The sequence below is a fragment of the Palaemon carinicauda genome, chromosome 3, assembly GCF_036898095.1.
Source record: "Palaemon carinicauda isolate YSFRI2023 chromosome 3, ASM3689809v2, whole genome shotgun sequence".
NCBI classification, from domain to species: domain Eukaryota; kingdom Metazoa; phylum Arthropoda; class Malacostraca; order Decapoda; family Palaemonidae; genus Palaemon; species Palaemon carinicauda.
In genome coordinates this window covers 87,705,294-87,727,142 of record NC_090727.1, presented here as the reverse complement: position 1 = coordinate 87,727,142, position 21,849 = coordinate 87,705,294, and the positions used below count along the sequence as shown (strand labels likewise).

General features: G+C 40.9%; 1 long non-coding RNA gene across 2 annotated transcripts in view; it reads right to left on the bottom strand.

Annotated features, from left to right (window-relative positions):
• Positions 1 to 5,232: 5,232 nt before the first annotated feature.
• LOC137637782 (uncharacterized) overlaps positions 5,233 to 21,849 on the bottom strand; it is a 114,246-nt gene continuing 97,629 nt past the window's right edge. For both annotated transcript variants that reach the window (XR_011043802.1, XR_011043803.1), the window contains 3 exons: positions 12,848 to 13,074; positions 8,897 to 9,122; positions 5,233 to 5,363 (listed from right to left, as the gene is read on the bottom strand). This is a non-coding gene — a long non-coding RNA (uncharacterized lncRNA). The remainder of the gene's footprint in view (positions 5,364 to 8,896; positions 9,123 to 12,847; positions 13,075 to 21,849) is intronic.

The following is a 21,849-nucleotide window of genomic DNA, read 5'->3' as shown; positions in this document are numbered from 1 at the left end:
TAAGACAATTGAGAGAATACTTTATGTAAGAGAATACAGCAGATCAATAAGGCAATAGGTAATTGTTAAGTTATCTTCAATGCATTTCAGTAACCACATCTCATTGCTAGTTACAAACCAGTGGCAGAATCAGACAGGATACCGTACAAGAAAAGGACGCATCAAGGCACAACCCAATCGGATGAGACACTGCTAACAGATGCATGGGAAAATGAACAACTTCAATCTCCATATGAAAATTGCTGGATCATTTGCAAGAAAATTCTATGCAATAATTTAGGAGACGGAAAAGCCAAGGAATTAGGTAAAAGACCTAGCAAAGACAATTGAAAAAATACTTCAAGTAAAGAGAAATATAACAAAAACCCCAAGATTAAAAACGTATGGGGGAAAATGACAAGATATTAAAGGAAAACTACAAGAAAATGGCATATAAAAACCCCTTGGTTTACAGAAAGAATAAACAAGAATCTGTACCTTAATGAACTATGAAAATGCAAGGCTGTGCAGATGAGATGAGTAAATATAAGATTATAAAGCAAATTTTCATATAGAAAAAATGTTACAACCTGTGCAAAAAAGAGAAAGACACAAGTGAACATCTATTTAGATACAAGAAACTACAAATGTTAAGCAGGTAGAATCTATAAAAAGGCATCATAAAATAAACAAGTAGAATATTTAATAGTAATATTGTTCAATTCTTGGCTGCATGAGGAGTGTTAATCACTAAAACTTAAAGAAGCACACTATCTCATTAAGAATTATAAGGAAATGTATTAGGTTATGAGACAAATCTATTTATACAACATGAAATAAATACCTAACAACAGGAGTAAAGACATTTGATTTTCAACTATCCTAGGAGAATAGTGTACCCTAAAATGAACTTGTATGTTGATCTGTAAGGAAACAAGAACTGAACTGTAAAGGTGAGGAGGCAATAAGAAAAAGGGAAGTTAAAGCATTTCATAAAAGGGGAGATAACTAGGCTACTAATAAATAAAATAGTACCATTATCATAGAACCAGTGAATGCTTTCACTTGCTGCACAAAACTCGTAAAACTCTTTGAAACAAAATCATGGAAAATGTCATGAAAAACAGATTTTTCAAAAGGGTGTGACTACAGAATGTTGAAATCTGTGGCCACAGAAAAGTGGAAACATTGTACTAAATATGAAGGTGTGAGATGTGGTGTTAAGAAGTTGAAATACATACCAAGACCTCAAATATGTAGAGGGCTTGAACTAAAGACGAAGAACGGTCTGTCATAAATTCAGAAGGTATGGTAGTAATAGAAGGCCTAAAAGAAAGCCATAAATGAAGGCTTATACCTATTAGGAATTGAAAAAGAAAGAGTACAAGAGCTGAACTCGGCTGAGTCCCTGGTTAGGCTGGAGGAACGTAGAGAGTAGAGGTCCCCTTTTTTGTTTGGTTTCTTGTTGATGTCGGCTACCCCCCAAAATTAGGGGAAGTGCCTTTGGTATATGTATGTATGTATTTACAAGAGAAAGGTGTGTGGAGAGAGAAGATAAAAAACACAGAAATACCGCATCAGATATGAACTATACAGACCTGAGCTTAAAAAGGCAGTGGGATAGAAGAATTACTTGATACACCAATACAACAGAGAAAAGTGCTAATTCAATGGCATGACTTAAAATCCAAGAGCATTTGTGTTCCTGATTTTCAGCAAGCCATTTAATCATTTGTGAAGTGTTATTTGAGGGAATGTAAAAGCTCAAAGCACTTAAAACATTTGTAATGGTCAGTGATGAACTTTCTGAAGCAGCCCCGGCAAATATTAAGGGAACTAGCTAAAACACAATGATAGACAGGAGCAGAAAATACAAAGATATGTCAATTATGGAAAATGTTTGGGAAGCAAAAAGTTCAATGCAAACAAGAATAGGAATCTTTATGGCATAAATGCTGATGACAGACAACAAACCCTGGAAGGCATAATAACTAGGTAAGGTAAAGGGAAGGATAACAAACAATGTACAGTGGAAGCAGTAATGAAAAAGACTGAAATGTCTGGGCATAAAACAGATGGATTTATAAAAATTAGTTAGTTTACTGGTATACCAAAGTATGGCATAGTAGTTTTCTTAACAGCAGAGGGAGAGAAAGTAGTAGTAGTAGTGTTGGAGAGACTCAAGACCATAAATGAAAGTGAGGTTCACAAGATCCATTAATGTCAGTAAAGTTATTACTAACTGGAAAACTGACAAAAATGTAGAATTGGAAACTTTTAAAGCACAAATTAATGAGAGGAATTACCGACAATCTGATTAACTTGAAAACAAATATCACGAGCTACACAGTCGGTGGATTTAAAAGAAACGTTGAACGAGAGAAAGTAATGTAATTTCATGAGTTCTATATTTCATCTTAAAATTATCTAGAATGTCAAAAGAACTTCTTGGCAGGGAAAGGAGTATCACAAGTGACAGAGACACATGAGGACTTGGAAGAATTTAGATTACTAGAAGATGATGCATCAATAAACCTGACTTAAAGTCACCGTCAAAGGGAGATATGACAACAGCCAAATTCCTGTTTAAAATGGAGTAAAACTTCTTGTTCCCAGAAGCAGCGAGGAAAAGGATTCAAAATAAACTACAAATTTGGCATTTGAAGGATAAAGTTAACTGGTTGAATTCATGGAAAACAAAGTGACATCGGAAAAATAGGATAAAGTTCATAATGAAGAAAAACTAAATAAAGTAAATGTGAACAGAAGCAAGATGACAGGGGGATGAAAGAATCATTTCCACAAACAGAGGTGGGCCCACATTTCATGCAATTTGAAAGATGACAAGGACAAAAACAGGCGGTTTGAAAATGATAAACTGTAAGTTAACACATCTCAGTAGGAAATTATCATCAATACCTAAAAATGAGAACTATATCCTAAAAAGAACAGTAAAGACAGAAGTACACAAACTTGAAAAGATGTAATAAACAATATTCAGCTAAAATGCCTGGGAAATAGAAGAGATTCCTGAACGAAGTTGAATGGAAGGAGCATGAGACCCAAAAACTATCATTATTTGGTAGTTTGACCAAACCGTTATAAAGATGCGTAAAAGATTAACAGCCAATGCAATATGTATGAAATAGAAGCCTAAGGTTAAAGATAAGGAAATTGCTGTGTAGACACAGTCTGAGAAATAATAAAAGTATATTGCAATCTTTAATAAAGATGAAACAGGTAAAGCTCTACTAAAATGAGAAAACTAAAGAGAGGAAGCAAGAAAAAAACTCGCAAATCTTTGTGTTTACATTTCAGACCGTGATTCTACGCAGGAAACGTAAAACGCTACACATTATATGCATAGATTTCAAAGGGAATTTGGAAGGAATGGACTCAGGATGAGAAAAATATATCACTGGCGACTACACTAAGGAATTTATAAGACACGGAATAGTGTGGCTTATGCCTTCACGAAAAGGAATAATTCTACCTTTGCAATTAAAATAAGATTAATAGGAATGCCACCGGAGAGTGTAGATGTGTTACGGCCATACAAGGAGACAACAGGAATATACTGAACTACAGTATGGTAACAATATGTACTTAGTTAACAATTATGAATATAGTTATAAATAAATGGGAAAAAGATGGCTAACAAATTTATGCATAACATTTTAGCCGTATATGTAAACATATGGGATATAGGAATAGATGACCATTTTACATATGGGATATAGGAATAGATGACCATTTTACATATGGGATATAGGAATAGATGACCATTTTACATATGGGATATAGGAATAGGTGACTATTTTTTACACTTTGGGGATATCTCACAAACCTGCAAGACACTACATAACTTAATATCATCTTTCCAAAATTAAATAAATGCAATGAAAAAATTTACAAAGGTTTGATTCTACCATCAAATATTTACACTGATTATAACTGGAATCAGAGTCTGTTTCTTAATACAGTATTAACATAAAAGGGGTTACATAACATCTGAGAGAGAGAGAGAGAGAGAGAGAGAGAGAGAGAGAGAGAGAGAGAGAGAGAGAGAGAGAGAGAGAGAGAGAGAGAGAGAGAGATATCAATAAAACACAAACAATATTTTATTCACCTTAAAATCTAAAAAATAAAACTTATTCAAAGTCAAGTAAAAAATAAAGTTCACTCCAGTACTTTCTGATAAAAAATGGAATTAATTTAACTGCATTATACCTTTTGAAAAGCTTTACAATAGGTTTTACATTTACTGTACATAACAATTTATATTAAAAAACCAGAGCTTTTCAATTGCTAAATTAGAAATTAGAAAACCACGGCCAATCTGCCACATTTGTCAAAATACCAGAGCTTTATATGGCGAACAACGTTAGCCGCTCATAGAAATTGTGGGCCGTTCTACTGGTAACACCAAAGCCTTCGAGGCTAAGACATTCAACAACACAGACCTATCTATCCACCATATCCAGTTCCCTCAATTTTGGGAGGTAGCCGACATAAAAAAAAAAAAAAAAAAAAAAAAAAAAAAAAAACATGGGATTATTTTTTGCCTGATAAGGAACTCAGCCAAGTTTGACTGGTACTGCTAGGGTGCCAAAATCATTCCCTCCCATCTTCCACCACAAATGAAGGATCATAAAACAAAGTGACTTTGATTGATATGCGGAGTAAATTTGAAACAAAAATTAAAGTATAAAATTGTATAGTAAAGTCTAGAGCTGAGAATTATATGATGAAAATGTTATTGCATTTGGCCTTTAATAATTTATGCATTATCCCCACTTTTTTTTTTATGTCTGCTACCCCTCCAAATTGGAGGAAGTCCCTTGATAGATAGATAGATAGATAGATTATCACAGAGATGACCAGAAAAAAATTTGAAAGAGATAAAATACTGTAAATGATTTAACATGGAATTACCAATTGATAAAAAAAAAATAATTTTTAAAAATTTGGAAGAGATAAAATACTGTAAATGAGTTAACATGGAATTACCAATTGATAAAAAAAATAATTTAAAAAATTTGGAAGAGATAAAATACTGTACATGATTTAACATGGAATAACTAATTGATAAAAAAATAATTTTAAAAACTTTAGAAGAGATAAAATACTATAAATGATTTAAACATGGAATTACTAATTGATAAAAAATCAATTTAAAAAAAAATTTATACAGTAAAAAAGTTGTGATAAAAAAAAAAAATTAATTAAATATGGATGCTAAAAACGTTAAAATCAAGGTGACGAGTTGTGAAACTTCTGGAAAATTTCTTTGTTGAGTATGTCTTGAACTGCAAAGGTTAAGTCCCAAAAATTCTTCTTGCAGGAAACAGAAATAATGCATCCAATTTTTCGTCTTCTGTAACCTGAAATGAAATTTTAAATTAATTTCTAGGAACCTCAAATACACAATTTATAAGAATAGCATTGTAATTATTACTATGATTATCATCATTCGTTATATCAACCAGACCAGTCCGTTGTTTCTCGGTGGCCAGAGAGGAAACACCAAGCAATGTTAACCCTTTTACCCCCAGGCTATTTGGAAATTTCCAACCCTTAACCCCCAGGGGGTTATTTTTTTCCCAGCACATTTTGCAGTATATATTTTTTTAATTGCTCTAACAGCCTTAATTTTTGTCATAGAGAGGTCAGGTTGGTCTCATTCTCTTGGAAAATGCCTGAATTTTCTCAAAAAATTATCAAAAAATATGAAAAACTAATTTTTATAGCATTTTTTTGCAAGGACGTACCAGTACGTCCATGGTGGTAAAGGGATGGCTTCTGTGAAACGTACCAGTACGTCCTTTGGGGGTAAAAGGGTTATGCAGATGAACCAAAATGGTGAACAACAACTTTTTAGGAAGTAACCAAAACAAGAGAGCAACATAACACTGTAGATTAATCCCTTGCCAAATTGTGATTCACAAATTCCATCAGTACTGAGCAGATTTATAAATACTATAAATTTTTAGTACTGTACTGTATTTGTATTTTTCCTAGTAATACAAACTTTTGTTTACTCCTATGGCAATTTTTTACGACCAGACAAAACAAAAAAGGGTATATAACTGATAACTATAAGTTACTAAGCAAATCCAATGTTGGGCAGTGCTTTGCTCTGCTGGGAAACAACCTTCCCTCTCTTCCTGGTCATTGCGTTAAGAGGCTGTCTCAAATCTATATCACAGACTACTCTTTATATCGTGGGTTTCTGAGGGCCTTTTTCGGCTTACAAAAGCTTAAACTAAGTCATTTCATGCCCTAAAAAAAGCTTGATATAGTCATTTTTTGCTATACAACGGCTTCCTTTAGTTATTTTGTTGTTTATAAAGTTTAAATTGGTAATTTTTGACCTAACAAAAAGCTTAAAATAAGTCCTTTTTGGGATTACAAAAGATTAAAATAATTATTCTTGGGCTTATAAAAGTTTTTTAAGTTATAGATTATGGAAAAAATATGAAAAATTATATAAATAAAAATTATATAAATAAAAAAAATATAAATTAGATTTCTGTATCAACTTCACAGTTTTTCAGCTATCATGGTGATGAACCTGGACTATAACACCAGAAATAGCCGAGATATTACTGTACAGCTGGTAGGCAAAGCTAATATACCCTTCACACTCCTCACAGGGGGAACTAAAAAAACACCATTCTTACTATAGTCATTGTCAGTTAATTAAAAAGTAAACAACTACAGATCCACAAGGATAACCTTAGGGGATGCTTCTCAACCCAACTCATGCACCAGCAATGTCTATTTAATGATATATCCAAGGAAAGAGCGAGGCTTTAAATTGGTTAACACTTTGATCCCTTTAGACACATTGATACATCATGATCCATATTAGATTCAACATTGAAGCAGTGATGCAGTTTTCAGAAATCATCCAATAATATTTTTCTACTTTTGTTTGATCATTTGTTTTTTTATGTATTGGAAAAGTAAATAGAAGGATTTTTTTCCAAATGACTACAAAATCCACATCAAAGCATGAATAGAAACTTTACATAGAGCATAAAAAGTATACTATGGTTCCTCGTAGCTATGGCTCTGGGATATACAGGCCTTACAAAGACTTTGCAATTAATCCTTTTACCCCCAAAGGATGTACTGGTATGTTTCACAAAACTCATCCTTTTACCCCCATGGACGTACCGGTACGTCCTTGCAAAAAAAATGCGATTTAATTTTTTTTTTTTTTTGCATATTTTTGATAATTTTTTGAGAAACTTCAGTCATTTTCCAAGAGAATGAGACCAACCTGACCTCTCTATGACAAAAATTAAGGCTGTTAGAGCAATTTAAAAAAAATATACTGCAAAATGTGCTTGAAAAATAATAACCCTTCGGGGTTAAGGGTTGGAAATTTCTAAATAGCCTGGGGGTAAAAGGGTTAAAAAGGTTGATGACTTTCCATGACAGAGCCCAGCTTGCACCATAGGCATATCTACCTAACCAACGTAATCTCATAGCAATGGAGAAATATATTTAAAAAAATATGGTAAGTCTCATAGAATGAGGCGAAAAATTAAATAAACCGTCAAGAGGCAGGGAGGCAGCAAAGGGGAAAGCTCTGTTTTAACGAAGGTCTGGGTTAGCTGAGGTCCAAAATCGAGGTCACCCATTAATGATCAACGACAAATGATATGCCAGTGGCTACGCATCACAAGACCTGCCTCTGATGAACCCGGCTATCCAAGAATAAAACGTTGCATACACCTAATAAGACGTTGAATCGTTAGAAGCTCGACGAAAGTTCCTGCGAGAGTCCTTCCTATAAGACTTCTTTACCCATCCTCTAGTACATTATAACCAGGCTGGGAAGTTTTAGAAAGAAAACAGAGTGAGTACCTGAACGAACAGCTGGAGACCGTAAGAGATAAGTCCCGAAAAGCTCTCCTAGCATTAACGGAGGAGTACTGTATCCCAGCCTCCACAATGATAATTAGGAGTCCTTCAGAGATCTCTTCTTCTTTGCCCCTAAATGACCCAGCTGGGAAGGAGGCCACATATGACACACATCACAAAGTGACTCCCACAACAGGAATTATATCATTTTTATAATTATTACTAGATAAGCTACAAACCTAGTTGCAAAACCAAGATGCTATAAACCCAACGGCTCCAACAGAGAAAAAATAGCCCAGTCATGAAAAATAAATAAACATGTAATGAGCAATTAAAATAAAATATTTCAGGAAAAGTAACATTTAAATAAATTTTTCATATATAAACTATAAAAACTTTAAAATAACAAGAGGAAGAGAAATAAGATAGAATAGTGAGCCCGATTGTACCCTCAAGCTAGAGAACTTTACCCCAAGACAGTGGAAGACCATGGTACAGAAGATATGGCATTACTGGTTTGATTTTAGAGTGTCCTCCTTGACGAGCTGCTTACCATAGCTAAGGAATCTCTTCTACCCATACCAAGAGAAAAGTAGCCAATGAACAATTACAGTGTAATAGTTAAACCCTTGAGCGAAGAAGAATTGTTTAGTAATCTCCGTGTTGTAAGGTGTACGAGGACAGAAAAGAATGTGAAAAGAATAGGCCAGACTATTCAGTGTATTTGTACTCAAAGAAAAATATGCCCCTTAAGTACTGTAATTGCACTTTAAATGTATATGATACTACAGCACTAAATGTACTGTACTTTACTGTAATAATATATATCATACTACAGCACTAAATGTACTGTACTTTACTGTAATAATATAGTATACAGTATTGCATTAAAATCTTATACGGGCAATATTAATATCCCCACCTATTTCTCTCTCATATATGTATATGCCTTTTATTATGCTGCACTGCACTAAACAGTCCAGAATAAAAATATAAGTCCTTTTTGGGATTATAAAAGAATAAAATAAATATTCTTGTTTACCTTCAGGAAGAAATGCTTCTCTCAGTCTTGGCAGTCAGATGCTACCGCTCAGCCTTGAGTCTCGGCTTTCGACTGAAAGGAGTCGATATTTCCTCCTCGTTGGAACTTTCTTTGCTCATAGTAGTTACGAGCTTACTTGTCCTCAGGCAGAGCTTAGACCTCCCCCTTGGAACGTGGTTCAGGTCCTCAGGTCTCTGAAGGGCTGTAGTAAAAACAGGATACTGTCCTGTATGATGAAAATAAAAATAATAGTAAAACTGTCCAGTACAATGATGATGATGATGATAATATTAATACAGTAATAATAAAGCTAATGAGAACCATACCACACAAAAACTTTATTACCTAAACCTCCAAACTATTTAGTACTCGTATAAGATACCTATACTGTATAAAGATTTTACTTATGAAAATCATTAAAAGAGGCTTTAAAATATACAGTATATGATTAAATATTTGATAATATAAAATGTACTATAAAAACTATTGTAATGTAAGAAATTTGGAAATAATTTGTATTTTTCCTAACAAATAAACCTGGAGCTATTTATAGGGTATTACTTTCGCCAACGCTGAAAACCAGCCAAGTCAATTTTAGTGGGGGATAATTACCCCATCCGCTTTTTAGCGGGAGGAGGTTGGGGAAGACTGGTTACCCCGCTCACTCACACCTGTCGGTTGAGTAACCACTTTTGCTTTCTGGCAGGACTTCTAGGAGGACAGGGTGGCAGGCCAATTTGTATAAATAGCTCCAGGTTTGTGTTGGGAAAAAAACAAATTATTTCCAAATTTGTTATTTGTTCCGACACAGATACAAACCTTCGCTATTTATAGGGTGACTTACTCTTAGGAGGAAGTTCTACCAACTGGCCTTGGTCATGAACCGGGGTTCCCTCTAATTGATCTTTGATCTAATTAGTAGGAACTCTACCCTCGCTAAAATCAAATTAGTTACGAGGTAACTCAATGACAGCAGCCTGCAGAAGCTTGTGTGAGAGACTCGTGGTTTGTCTTTACGTAAGAACTCGAGGATAAGCATGAGTTCTAAGACATATCCAATACCCTCCCTCACGAGGTATTGGTGACGTAACAAAGTATTTATTCATACTCAGGATGCACAAGGGAAAGGCAATTTTTTACGACCAGACAAAACAAAAAGGGTGCTTAACTGATAACTATAATAAGTTACTAAGCAAATACAATGTTGGGCAGTGCTATGCTCTGCTGCGAAACAACCTTCCCTCTTCTCTTGTTCATTGCGTTAAGAGGCTGTCTCAAATATATATCCCAGACTACTTGCAAAAGCTTAAATTAAATAATTTCATGCCCTAAAAAAGCTTGATATAGTCATTTTTTGCTATACAAAAGCTTAATATAGACATTTCGTGGATTATAAACTTTAAATTGGTAATTTTTGGCCTAAAAAAAAGCTTAAAATAAGTCCTTTTTGGGATTATCCAAGATTAAAATAATTATTCTTGGGCTTATAAAAGCTTTAAGTTATAGATTATAGAAAAAATATGAGAAATTATACATACATACATATACCAAGGTAGCCGACATCAAACAAATGAAACAAAAAAGGGGACCTCTCCTTTTTATTATCATAAAAATATTAAAATTTCTGTATCAACTTCGCAGTTTTTCAGTTATCATGGGGATGAACCTGGACTATAACACCAGAAATAGCCGAGAGATTACGGTACAGCTGGTAGGCAAAGCTAATACACCCTTCACGCTCCTCACAGGGGGAACTAAAAAAACACCATTCTTACTAGTCATTATCAGTTAATTAAGAAGTAAACAACTACAGATCCACAAGGAAAACCTTAGAGGATGTTTCTCAACCCAACTCATGCACCAGCAATGTCTATTTAATGATACATCCAAGGAAAAAGCGAGGCTTTAAATTGGTTAACACTTTGATCCCTTTAGACATTGATACATCATGATCCATATTATATTCAGCATTGAAGCACTGATGCAGTTTTCAGAAATCATCAAATAATATTTTTCTACTATTGTTTGATCATTTGTTTTTTATGTATTGCAAAAGTAAATAGAAGGAGTTTTTTCAAATGACTAAAAAATCTGTCAAAGCATGAATAGAAACTTCACATAAGAGCATAAAAAGTATACTATGGTTCCTCGTAGCTATGGCTCTGGGATATACAGGACTTGCAAAGACTTTGCAATTAACCCTTTTACCCCCAAAGTACGTACTGGTACGTTTCACAAAACTCATCCCTTTACCCCCATGGACGTACCGGTACGTCCTTGCAAAAAAATGCTATTTAAATTTCTTTTGCATATTTTTGATAATTTTTTGAGAAAATTCAGTCATTTTCTAAGAGAATGAGACCAACCTGACCTCTCTATGACGAAAATTAAGGCCGATAGAGCAATTTAAATAAAATATACTGCAAAATGTGCTTGAAAAATAATAACCCTTCGGGGTTAAGGGTTGGAAATTTCCAAATAGCCTGGGGGTAAAAGGGTTAAAAAGGTTGATGACTTTCCATGACAGAGCCCAGCTTGCACCATAGGCATATCTACCAAACCAACGTAATATCACAGAAATGAAGAAATATATTTTGAAAAATATGGCAAGTCTCATAGAATGAGGCAAAAAAATAAGTAAACCGTCAAGAGACAGGGAGGCAGGAAAGGGGAAAGCTCTGTGTTAACGAAGGAGTGGGTTAGCTGAGGTCCAAAATCGAGGTCACCCATTAATGATCAACGACAAATGATATGCCAGTGGCTACGCATCACAAGACTTGCCTCTGATGAATCTGACTATCCAAAAATAAACGTTGCATACACCTAAGAAGACGTTGAATCGTTAGAAGCTCGACGAAAGTTCCTGCGAGAGTCCTTCCTATAAGACTTCTTTCCCCATCCTCTAGTACATTATAACCAGGCTGGGAAGTTTCAGAAAGAAAACAGAGCACCTGAACGAACAGCTGGAGGCCGTAAGAGAGAAGTCCCGAAGAGCTCTCCTAGCATTAACGGAGGAGTCCTGTATCCCAGCCTCCACAATGATAATTGGGAGTCCTTCAGAGATCTCTTCTTTGCCCCTAAATGACCCAGCTGGGAAGGAGGCCACATATGACACACATCACAAAGTGACTCCCACAACAGGAATTATATCATTTTTATAATTATTACTAGATAAGCTACAAACCTAGTTGCAAAACCAAGATGCTATAAACGCAACGGCTCCAACAGAGAAAAATAGCCCAGTCAGTAAAAATAAACATGTAATGAGCAATTAAAATAAAATATTTCAGGAAAAGTAACAACATTTAAATAAATTTTTCATATATAAACTATAAAAACTTAAAAATAACAAGAGGAAGAGAAATAAGATAAAATAGTGAGCCCGATTGTACCCTCAAGCTAGAGAACTCTACCCCAAGACAGTGGAAGACCATGGTACAGAAGCTATGGCACTACTGGTTTGATTTTAGAGTGTCCTTCTCCTTGACGAGCTGCTTACCATAGCTAAAGTCTCTCTTCTACCCATACCAAGAGAAAATTAGCCACTGAACAATTACAGTGTAATAGTTAAACGCTTTGAGTGAAGAATTTTTTGGTAATCTCAGTGTCGTAAGGTGTACGAGGACAGAAAAGAATGTGAAAAGAATACGCCAAACTATTCAGTGTATTTGTACTCAAAAGAAAAATATGCCCCTTAAGTACTGTAATTGCACTTTAAATGTATATCATAAAACAGCACTAAATGTACTGTACTTTATTGTAATAATATAGTATACAGTATTGCATTAAAATCTTATACAGGCAATACTAATATCCCCACCCATTTCTCTCTCATATATGTATAAGGCTTTTATTATGATGCACTGCACTAAACAGTCCAGAATAAAAATACAAGTACTGTATAGGAAATTTTTGGGATTATAATAGATTACAATTATTATTCTTGTATACCTTCGGGAAGAAATGCTTCTCTCGGTCTCGGCATTCAGATGCTACCGCTCAGCCTTGAGTCTCTACTTTCAATTTAAAGGAGTCGATATTTCCTCCTCATAGGAACTTCCTTCGCTCATACGTAGTTACAAGCTTACTTGTCCTCAGGCAGAACTGAGACCTCCCCCTTGGAACGTGGTTCGGGTCCTCAGGTCTCTGAAGGGCTGTAGTAAAAACAGGATACTGTCCTGTATAATAAAAATCAAAATAGTAAAACTGTCCAGTACAATGATGATGATGATGATAATATTAATACAGTAATAATAAAGCTAATGAGAACCATACCACACAAAAACTTTATTACCTAAACCTCCAAACTATTTAGTACTCGTATATAATACCTATACTGTATAAAGATATTACTTATGAAAATCATTAAAAGAGGCTTTAAAATATACAGTATATGATTAAATATTTGATAATATAAAATGTATAATAAAAACTATTGAAATATAACATTTGGAAATAATTTGTATTTTTCCTAACATACAAACCTGGATCTATTTATAGGATATTACTTTCGGCAACACTGAAAACCAGCCAAGACAATTTTAGTGAGGGATAATTACCCCATCCGCTAGTTAGCGGGAGGAGGTTGGGGAAGACTGGTTACCCCGCTCACTCACACCTGTCGGTTGAGTAACCACTTTTGCTTTCTGGCAGGATTTCTAGGAGGACAAGGTGGCAGGCCAATTTGTATAAATAGCTCCAGGTTTGTGTTGGGAAAAAGACAAATTATTTCCAAATTTGTTATTTGTTCCGACACAGATACAAACCTTCGCTATTTATAGGGTGACTTACTCTTAGGGGGAAGTTCTACCAACTGGCCTTGGTCATGACCCGGGGTTCCCTCTAATTGATCTTTGATCTAATTAGTAGGAACCCTACCCTCGCTAAAATCAAATTAGTTACAAGGTAACTCAATGACAGCAGCCTGCAGAAGCTTGTGTGAGAGACTCGTGGCTTGTCTTTACGTAAGAACTCGAGGATAAGTATGAGTTCTAAGACATATCCAATACCCTCCCTCACGAGGTATTGGTGACGTAACAAAGTATTTATTCATACTCAGGATGCACAAGGGAAATGAATCTTACCTGCAGAGGGGTGAGGTCAGCTGCGTTTCGGTCTTGCGGAGCTGTTTCCCCAGGGGTGGAGAAGGTGAAAGAAAGAAGGGAGCCAGACATTCTTTTAATTCACCCCAGACTATCCCGGGTAACTTCAGCCCTCAACCCTCTGCTACTTGTCCATCAAGGAGCCTCAGGCACTAGATCTCTTGTTGTGTGGTCACCACAGGACCAATGGAAAAGGTTTCCATGCTTCTGTGGGTTACGTCTTTCAGGAAGTGGGCTGCGAAGGTCGTCTAACACTTCCACACGCCTGCTTGCAATACCTGTGCCATAGAAAATTCTTTCTGAACGCTAGAGATGTTGCAATGCCTCTGACGTCAAGAGCTCTGGGTCGGTTGGACAGAGGAGGGTCTGGATATAGAGCGTATTCAATTACTTCCCTAATCCAGGAGGAAATAGTATTCCTCGTGACCCTCGTCTTGACCTTCCCGATGCTGACAAAAAGTGCTTGTACACGGGGGCGAGCTTTTGCTGTTCTTTTTAAGTAACACCTCAGATTCCTTACTGGACATAGTAACAGTTGGTCTGGATCTTCGGTTACAAAACAAAGACTCTCTATCCGAAATAGGCAACCTGGAGTCCGGCACACCCGGATTTTGAGTCTTAGCTACAAACTCAGGGACGTAGTTGAGGATTACTTCCCATCTTCTAGAGTGGGAGACATCAGCAAATAGACCATGAAGTTCACCGACTCTCTTGGCCAAAGCCAGAGTGAGCAGGAACACAGTCTTCCACGTGACATGGGGATTGGAGGCCTGGTGTAGTGGTTCATAGGGGAAGCCCTTCAGAGACCTGAGGACCCGAACCACGTTCCAAGGGGGAGGTCTTAGCTCTGCCTGGGGACAAGTAAGCTCATAACTGCGTATGAGCAAAGAAAGCTCCAACGAGGAGGAAATATCAACTCCTGTCAGTCTAAAGGTGAGACTCAAGGCTGAGCGGTAGCATCTGACTGCCGAGACCGAGAGAAGCATTTCTTCCTGTGGGTACAGAAGAAACTCCGCTTTAGTTGGAACAGAGGCATCAAGGGGAGAGATACCCCTTCCACGACACCAACCACAGAAAACTGACTACTTCACCTGGTAGACTGCCTCTGTGGATCTCCTGAGGTGTCCAGCCATTCTTTTCCCAACCGGTTGCGAAAAGCCTCTCTGTGTGAGGAGGAGCTGGATAGTCTCCAGGCGTGAAGTCGAAGCAAAGCTATGGCTTTGTGGAAGATGTTGGCATGTGGTTGTTTGAGGAGGTCTTGCTATGGAGGGAGCTCCCTCAGGATCTCCGTGAGGAGATGCAGGTCCGGGAACCATTCTCCGTGATGCCATAGTAGAGCTATGAGGGTCATTAGCAAGTTGTTGCTTGCTCGTACCTGGTTGAGGACTTTTCTCATCAGACAGAACGGGGGAAACGCGTAAGCGTCTAGGTTTATCCACCGTTGTTGGAAAGCCTCTTGCCAAAGAGCTTGGGGATCTGGGACTGGGGAGCAGTACAACGGGAGCCTGAAATTTAGGGCCGCTGCGAACAGATCCACAGTCGGGGAACCCCACAAAGTCAGGACTTTATAGGCTATCAGAGGATTCAAAGACCACTCGGTGCCAACTATCTGAGTCTCTCCTCTCAGCTTGTCCGCTTACCCGGAATGAAGAGAGCTGATAGAGTCACCGAGTTGTCCTCTGCTCATCTGAGTATCTCTACTGCAAGAAGGCACTGCTGCTGCGAAAAGGTACCGCCCTGTTTGCTTAGATAAGCTATTACCGTGGTGTTGTCGCTCATCATCACCATGGAGTGCCCCCCCAGGACCTGGTGGAACTTTTTGAGGGCCAGAAAGGCTGCCCTCATCTCTAAGAGATTTATGTACTGGTACCTTTCTGATTCAGACCATTGGCCGGAGATGTAATGGTGCAGCACGTGAGCCCCCCACCCTTCTTTTGATGCATCCGAAAAAAACATCAATTCTGGGGGAGACGAGAAGATCGACCCCTTTGTAGAGGTTCGGCTCAACAAGCCACCATCTGAGGTTCGACTATTCCTCTAGCCCTATGCGGACTAGGTGATCCCGGGAATCGGAGTGTTGGTTCCACTAGGATTTTAGTCACCACTGGAGGCATCTCATCCTGAGGGGACTGTTGGGGACCAGTCGGGTCAGGGAAGAGAGGTGACCGAGAAGGCAAAGCCAATACTGCGCCGGGAGGTCTTCCCAGCTGAGGAAGACCTGTGCTATCTCCCTCAATCTTTAGATCCTTTCGTCTGATGGAAACGCTTTGTGCCTTAGCGTGTCTAATCGCATGGCTAGGTATACCAGATCTGAGAGGGGAGCAGGTGAGACTGCTCGAGGTTTACCACGATCCCCAGATCCTGGCAAAATCTTAGAAGCTCATCTCGGTGGCGGAGAAGGGCCGCCTCCGAGTCTGCCAGAATCAGCCAGTCGTTCAAGTACCCTGAACTGGTAATGCTTCCAATTAAACATCTCAGATACTTCCTGGAAAGCGGGTGAATTGGGATCTGGAAGTATGCGTCCTTTAGATCTAGAGTGCACATGAAGTCCTGATGTCTTATCGCTTTTCTGACTGTGTCGGTCATCCCCATCCTGAAAGGTGTCTGTTCGACAAACCTGTTCAGGGCCGAGAATTCGATGACTGGTCTCCAGTCTCCAGACGCCTTTTTCACAAGAAAGTGTCGACTGTAAAAGCCTGGGGACCTGTCGAGGACCTCCTGGAGAGCGTCCTTCACCAACATGGACTGGACTTCTGCCCTTAGGGCAAACTCCCGTGTGGATCCCTTCGCACAGGAGTTCGATGGAATCGGCAATCGAGTCAGTGGAGGGAGAGAGAGCGTGAACGGGATACGATACCCTGAACGAATCACCTCGACCGTCCAGGGTTCGACCCCGTGGTGAAGCCACCTCTGCCAGCGGCTTTGCAGGCATCCCACCCCAGGTGGGCAAATGGGAGGATTGCCTGTCCTATTGGGACCGGCCTCTTCCGGATCCCTTCTTACCCTTTCCTCCATGAAAGGACATTTTGCTGTGAAAGGCCTGCTTCACACACTTTTTACCCGGCTGTTTTGGGTCTCCAGCTCTTTCCGTTGCGGGTTTTGCTGTGCTTTCCGCTGTGGCTGAGAGGGGTAATGTCTAGCTGTTAAGACCTTTTAGTTGAGGGAGTCCTGGCTGGACTTCCTCAACCTCTCTGCCACCTGCTCGACATCCTCGGGATGGAACAAAGAGTTGCCCTCGAAAGGAGCATTTCTCAGTCTCGCTACTTCTGCCTGAAGGAGATGTCTATGGAACTTGCCTAAGACAGCATCTCTCCTCATCAGGATAGTGTTGGTCAAAAGGTCCACTACCCGATGGGAGAGGAACTCGATGGCCCGAGTGCCAGACAATAGGAAAGTCTCCAAAGACTTCCTGGAGGACTCCCAAGACAGGTCCTTAGACTGCATCAGTTGTCCTAAGGATCCAAACCAGAAGTCCAGCCACGAAGTAGCCTGCATGGCGTACTTCGCCACCTTCTCCTGGTTCAGGCTTTCAGAGCCCGAAAAGGAGACTGGAAGGGTGTGGCCTTTGAAAGTGCCTCCATAGAGTGGTCGAGAGACAGCGTTGGAAAAGATTCCCTGAGGATCTTGTAGTACCTCCTCTGAAACACATACTGAGGTAGGAGCTTGGAGGATGAGCTGGAGAGGAGAGGAGGAGGTGGAACCAGTTGCCTGGGATACTGCCTTCTGTTTTTCACTCTTCAACCCCTTTGACCCGGGCAAAGCTCCACTGGTCCTCCGAGGTTTCTGAGTGCTGTAGAACTGGTCAAGGACAGTTTCTTTTCCATCCAGAGGGGCTGTCGATGGATCTGGTTGTCCATTGATGGAACGGATGCAGGCTAGGACCTGCCAGAGGGCATGTTCCGTCTCCTTCCTCTCATCCTCCGTAAGCTTAGGGCTAGCGGCTGCTGGCAGAGCGTCGTCCTCAAGATCGCTCTGCCCTTCCACGTCCGAGCTCTCATCCATAGGAGCCTGGAGTGGGTCGAAGTCGTCAACTGGATAGACTGGGGATAGGGAGACTGGCGAGGAGGTTCTCACTTCCGGCTGCCTGGGAGGCTGTGAGGAAGCAAGCCTGGCCGAGGATTTGGGGATGGTGAACAAATCCTTCAGTTCCCTCCCACGAAGCCGGAAGTCCTCTGTCCCCAAGAGCCTAGAGGGCTCCGTCGGCTTACGGGTGGAATGTAAGTCCGTTGCCATATGGGGTGAGCCCTGTCCGGTCGCAGATCGTGCTTCCTTAGGCACTATCTCGACCGGTGAGGGACGGAAATAACCCTATCCTACTTGGGGGGGGGGGGCCAAGGACGAATCCATTTCCTTTTCCCCTTTGGTCTGGCCTGTAGGGTCTTGAACTGCTGGGGGCTACCCTGAGATTCTTGCCTAATCTCCTCCAAAGGTCTTTTGCGAGGGGATGACCGTTTCCCCTTGCCAGAAGGACCAGCATGTGCGGAATCTTCTGAACTCCTTGGGTCAGAGGGAGGAGAGGACCCTGGGAAGAGAGGAGGCGATAAAGGCATCCTAGATGACTGGGCGCAAGGAACAACTCCTTCCATAGCTTGGTGCATTACATTGAATAAGGCGCTAAGCCATGGGGGGTCACGGGCTCCTGAGGAACTAAAGGGGAGGTCCTTATTAAGGCACTGCTGCCTGGGTTTAGGAACCTGGGCAGGTTTCCTAACCCTCTTGTCTGAGGGAGGCTTCCCTACAGGCAAGATTGGAACAGGCCTACCCTTAAGGATAGGATCTGGGCTAGGTCGCGCAGGCGACTGTTGTCTCTGTTGAGGCCTGAGAGGATTGAGAGACTGATTGTGAGTGCCAAGATGGTCGTGTGCCAAACTGTTGGTAGGAGGAAGGGTGCTCATGCGCACGCCCTTCCTGATTGCGCGCACCTTGTACCTTCTTTGTGCTCGTGGCGCACAACAGAATGTTCCCACATATGGCGCGCCATATGCGCTCGAGAGCTCTCAAGATGGTGAGAGAACTCACTGCTACGCTCACCCGAAGGTTCACGATAGCTAGTGTTGTGTGAGCACAAACGATCAACATAACGAGTTTGAAAAATCTGTCATAAAAAGAATGACCATTGTTACGAGAACTCGAAAGCTCAGCGTGAACTGTGTTGCGCGAACCCAAAGGATCAACGCAACGAGAAACCAAAGTTTCTCTGTCACGAGACCCCGGAGGGTCAACGTGACTAAGGTTTCGAGGGACCAAAGCCCCAACGTGGCCTGTGTTGCGAGACCCCGAAGAGTCAGCGCAATGAGAAACCGAAGTTTCCCAGTCACGAAACACCAAAGTGTTAGCGTGCCTAAAGTTACGAGAGCCCAAGGGTTCAGCGTAACTCAGGTTACGAGACCCCGAAGGGTCAACGTAACGAGGAACCGAGGTTCCTCTGTCACGAGACCCCGAAGAGTCAGTGTGACTGACGGCACAAGAACCCGGAGGTTCAACGTTACCATCGTTACGAGAGCCCGAAGGCTCACGATCACGCCAGCCCAAAGGGTGATTGTCACGAGACCCCGAAGAGTCAACGTGAGGAGAACCAGCAGCTTCAAAAAGACGTCTTCTCACAGCCCGAGGAGGAGAACGTCCAGGGTGGAGAGGGGTTACCCACCCCTCCACTCTACGAACATCCGGAGAGGAACGTTCAACAGACTCTGCCCGAGGGGGAGACTGATCGAGGTCTACATATAATTCCTCCACAGGGGAGGAGAGTTCACCCGGAGGAGGACTACGCTTATAACAAGGTTCTCGTTCCGCCCCAAAAGCGTAAGGAGATTGCCAATGTAAAGAGGCAATCTTCTCTCGCGAACGAGAGATATGTTTCCCCGAAGAGGAAGCTTGCCTTGGAGAGAGCCCTGCCACCGCCCCTGGTGGGTTAGCTAACTCCTTGGCGTCAGAACTAGACTCACGGCCAGACCGACGGGCAACAATGCCTGCACCCACAAGAGGAGGATCAACCTCCGCAGAGGAAAGAGATGACTGCCTTCTCTCTGCTCCCCTTCGGAGGAGTTCGAAGAGAACTTCCTTCAAAGGGAGGCCATCGACGCCCAGCGATGGCCACAAAGACACAAGGTCTGGAAAGGAACAGGCACTCCCTTCGTCTATCCCACAGGGTTGACCTGGAGTCACAAGCCCTGCGCTACTGCTCGGCCATGCCCCTGAAGGGCCTAGTCGAGAATTAGCTTCGGGCAGACTTGGGCATAGAGGAAGCAGAAGCCCCCGATTTCTTCGATTTCGAGAAGACCCCGAAAGAAAAGATTCGTGCTTAGACTACTTCTTACATGCAAACCCCTCCAACTGGAAGGCAGGCCACTCCCTACACTCGAAACAGGTGTTGTCCCGCGAACACTGACGTCCCCGGCAAGCCAGGCATAAAGGGCGGGGGTCCATCTCCTCGGACGACATGAAGGTACAGTAGACCCCCGGGGTACGACTTCCCCAGCTTACGTTTTTTTTCACATTACAGTGTGGAATACGATGTTTTTTCGTCCCCTCGTTACGACATTTTTTCCCACCTTACGGAATCGAATTCCAAAACTAAAACTTGGCGGTTTTTATGCGTACGACTGTGCGAGTCACTAGCCTACCACCACGCTCATACGTCACTAAGAAGCTGGTCTGCTATTGGTCGGCGTCACTAAGATGCCGATACGCTATTGGCCGAAATCCCTCTCACAATACCTGAGAGAGATGCTGCCTCTCTCTCTCTCTCTCTCTGTTATATGCGCGCTCAGTTCAGAATCTCGTGTGCGTTTCGTAGACTTGATCTCGTGTGAGTGCTTACGATATCGCATTTTTTGTACATTTTAGTGCTTAATTCTAACTTTAATTCATTAGCCATGGGTCACATGATTGCTAGTGATGTTAAAAGGATTAGTAAGAATATGATTACTATGGAAACGAAGCTGGAGATAATAAAGAAATACGAAGAAGGCATTTGCATCGTTACCCTCGCTAGTATGTATGGCCGTAACCAGTCTACAATTGGTACAATTATCAAGAACAAGGAAGCCATTAAAGCAAATAAGTCTTCTAAAGGCATAATTGTCCTTGCCAGTGGAAGGACCTCAATCAACGACGAAATGGAGAGACTCCTCCTACTATGGATTAAAGAGAAGGAAATTGCTGGTGATACACTCATGCTATCGGTAATTTCGCACAAGGCGAGCGCCATCTTCGCCGATCTCGTGGAAGCCCAGAGAGACGGCGGAGACGAAGGAACGTCGCAGCAAGCCCCCCAAGAGTTAAAGGCTTCTCATGGGTGGTTTGATCGTTTTAAGAAGAGGACTGGTATTCACTCAGTCATCAGGCATGGAGAGGCAGCCAGTTCTGACAAGAAACCAGCAGAAGAATTCCTCAAGAAGTTTGAGAAAGTAATTTCCAGAAGGCTACATTCCTCAGCAATTGTTTAACTGTGATGAAACTGGCCTTTTCTGGAAGAAAATGCCCCGCCGTACATATATCACAGCTGAAGAAAAGAAACTTCCTGGCCATAAACCAATGAAGGAAAGACTTACGCTCGCACTTTGTGCAAATGCCAGTGGGGACTTGAAAATTAAGCCCCTACTGGTATACCATTCAGAGAATCCTCATGCCTTCAAGGCACAAAATATCACAAAGGAGAGGCTCACGGTATTTTGGAAGTCTAATGCCAACGCCTGGGTCACGAGGACCATATTTATTGAGTGGATAAACGTCTGCTTCGGTCCTGCTGTCAAGAACTTTTTAGAAGAGAACAATCTCCCGCTCCTGGTACTGGACAATGCCCCTGCTCACCCTCCTGGCCTTGAGGACATCATTCATCCTGACTTCTCC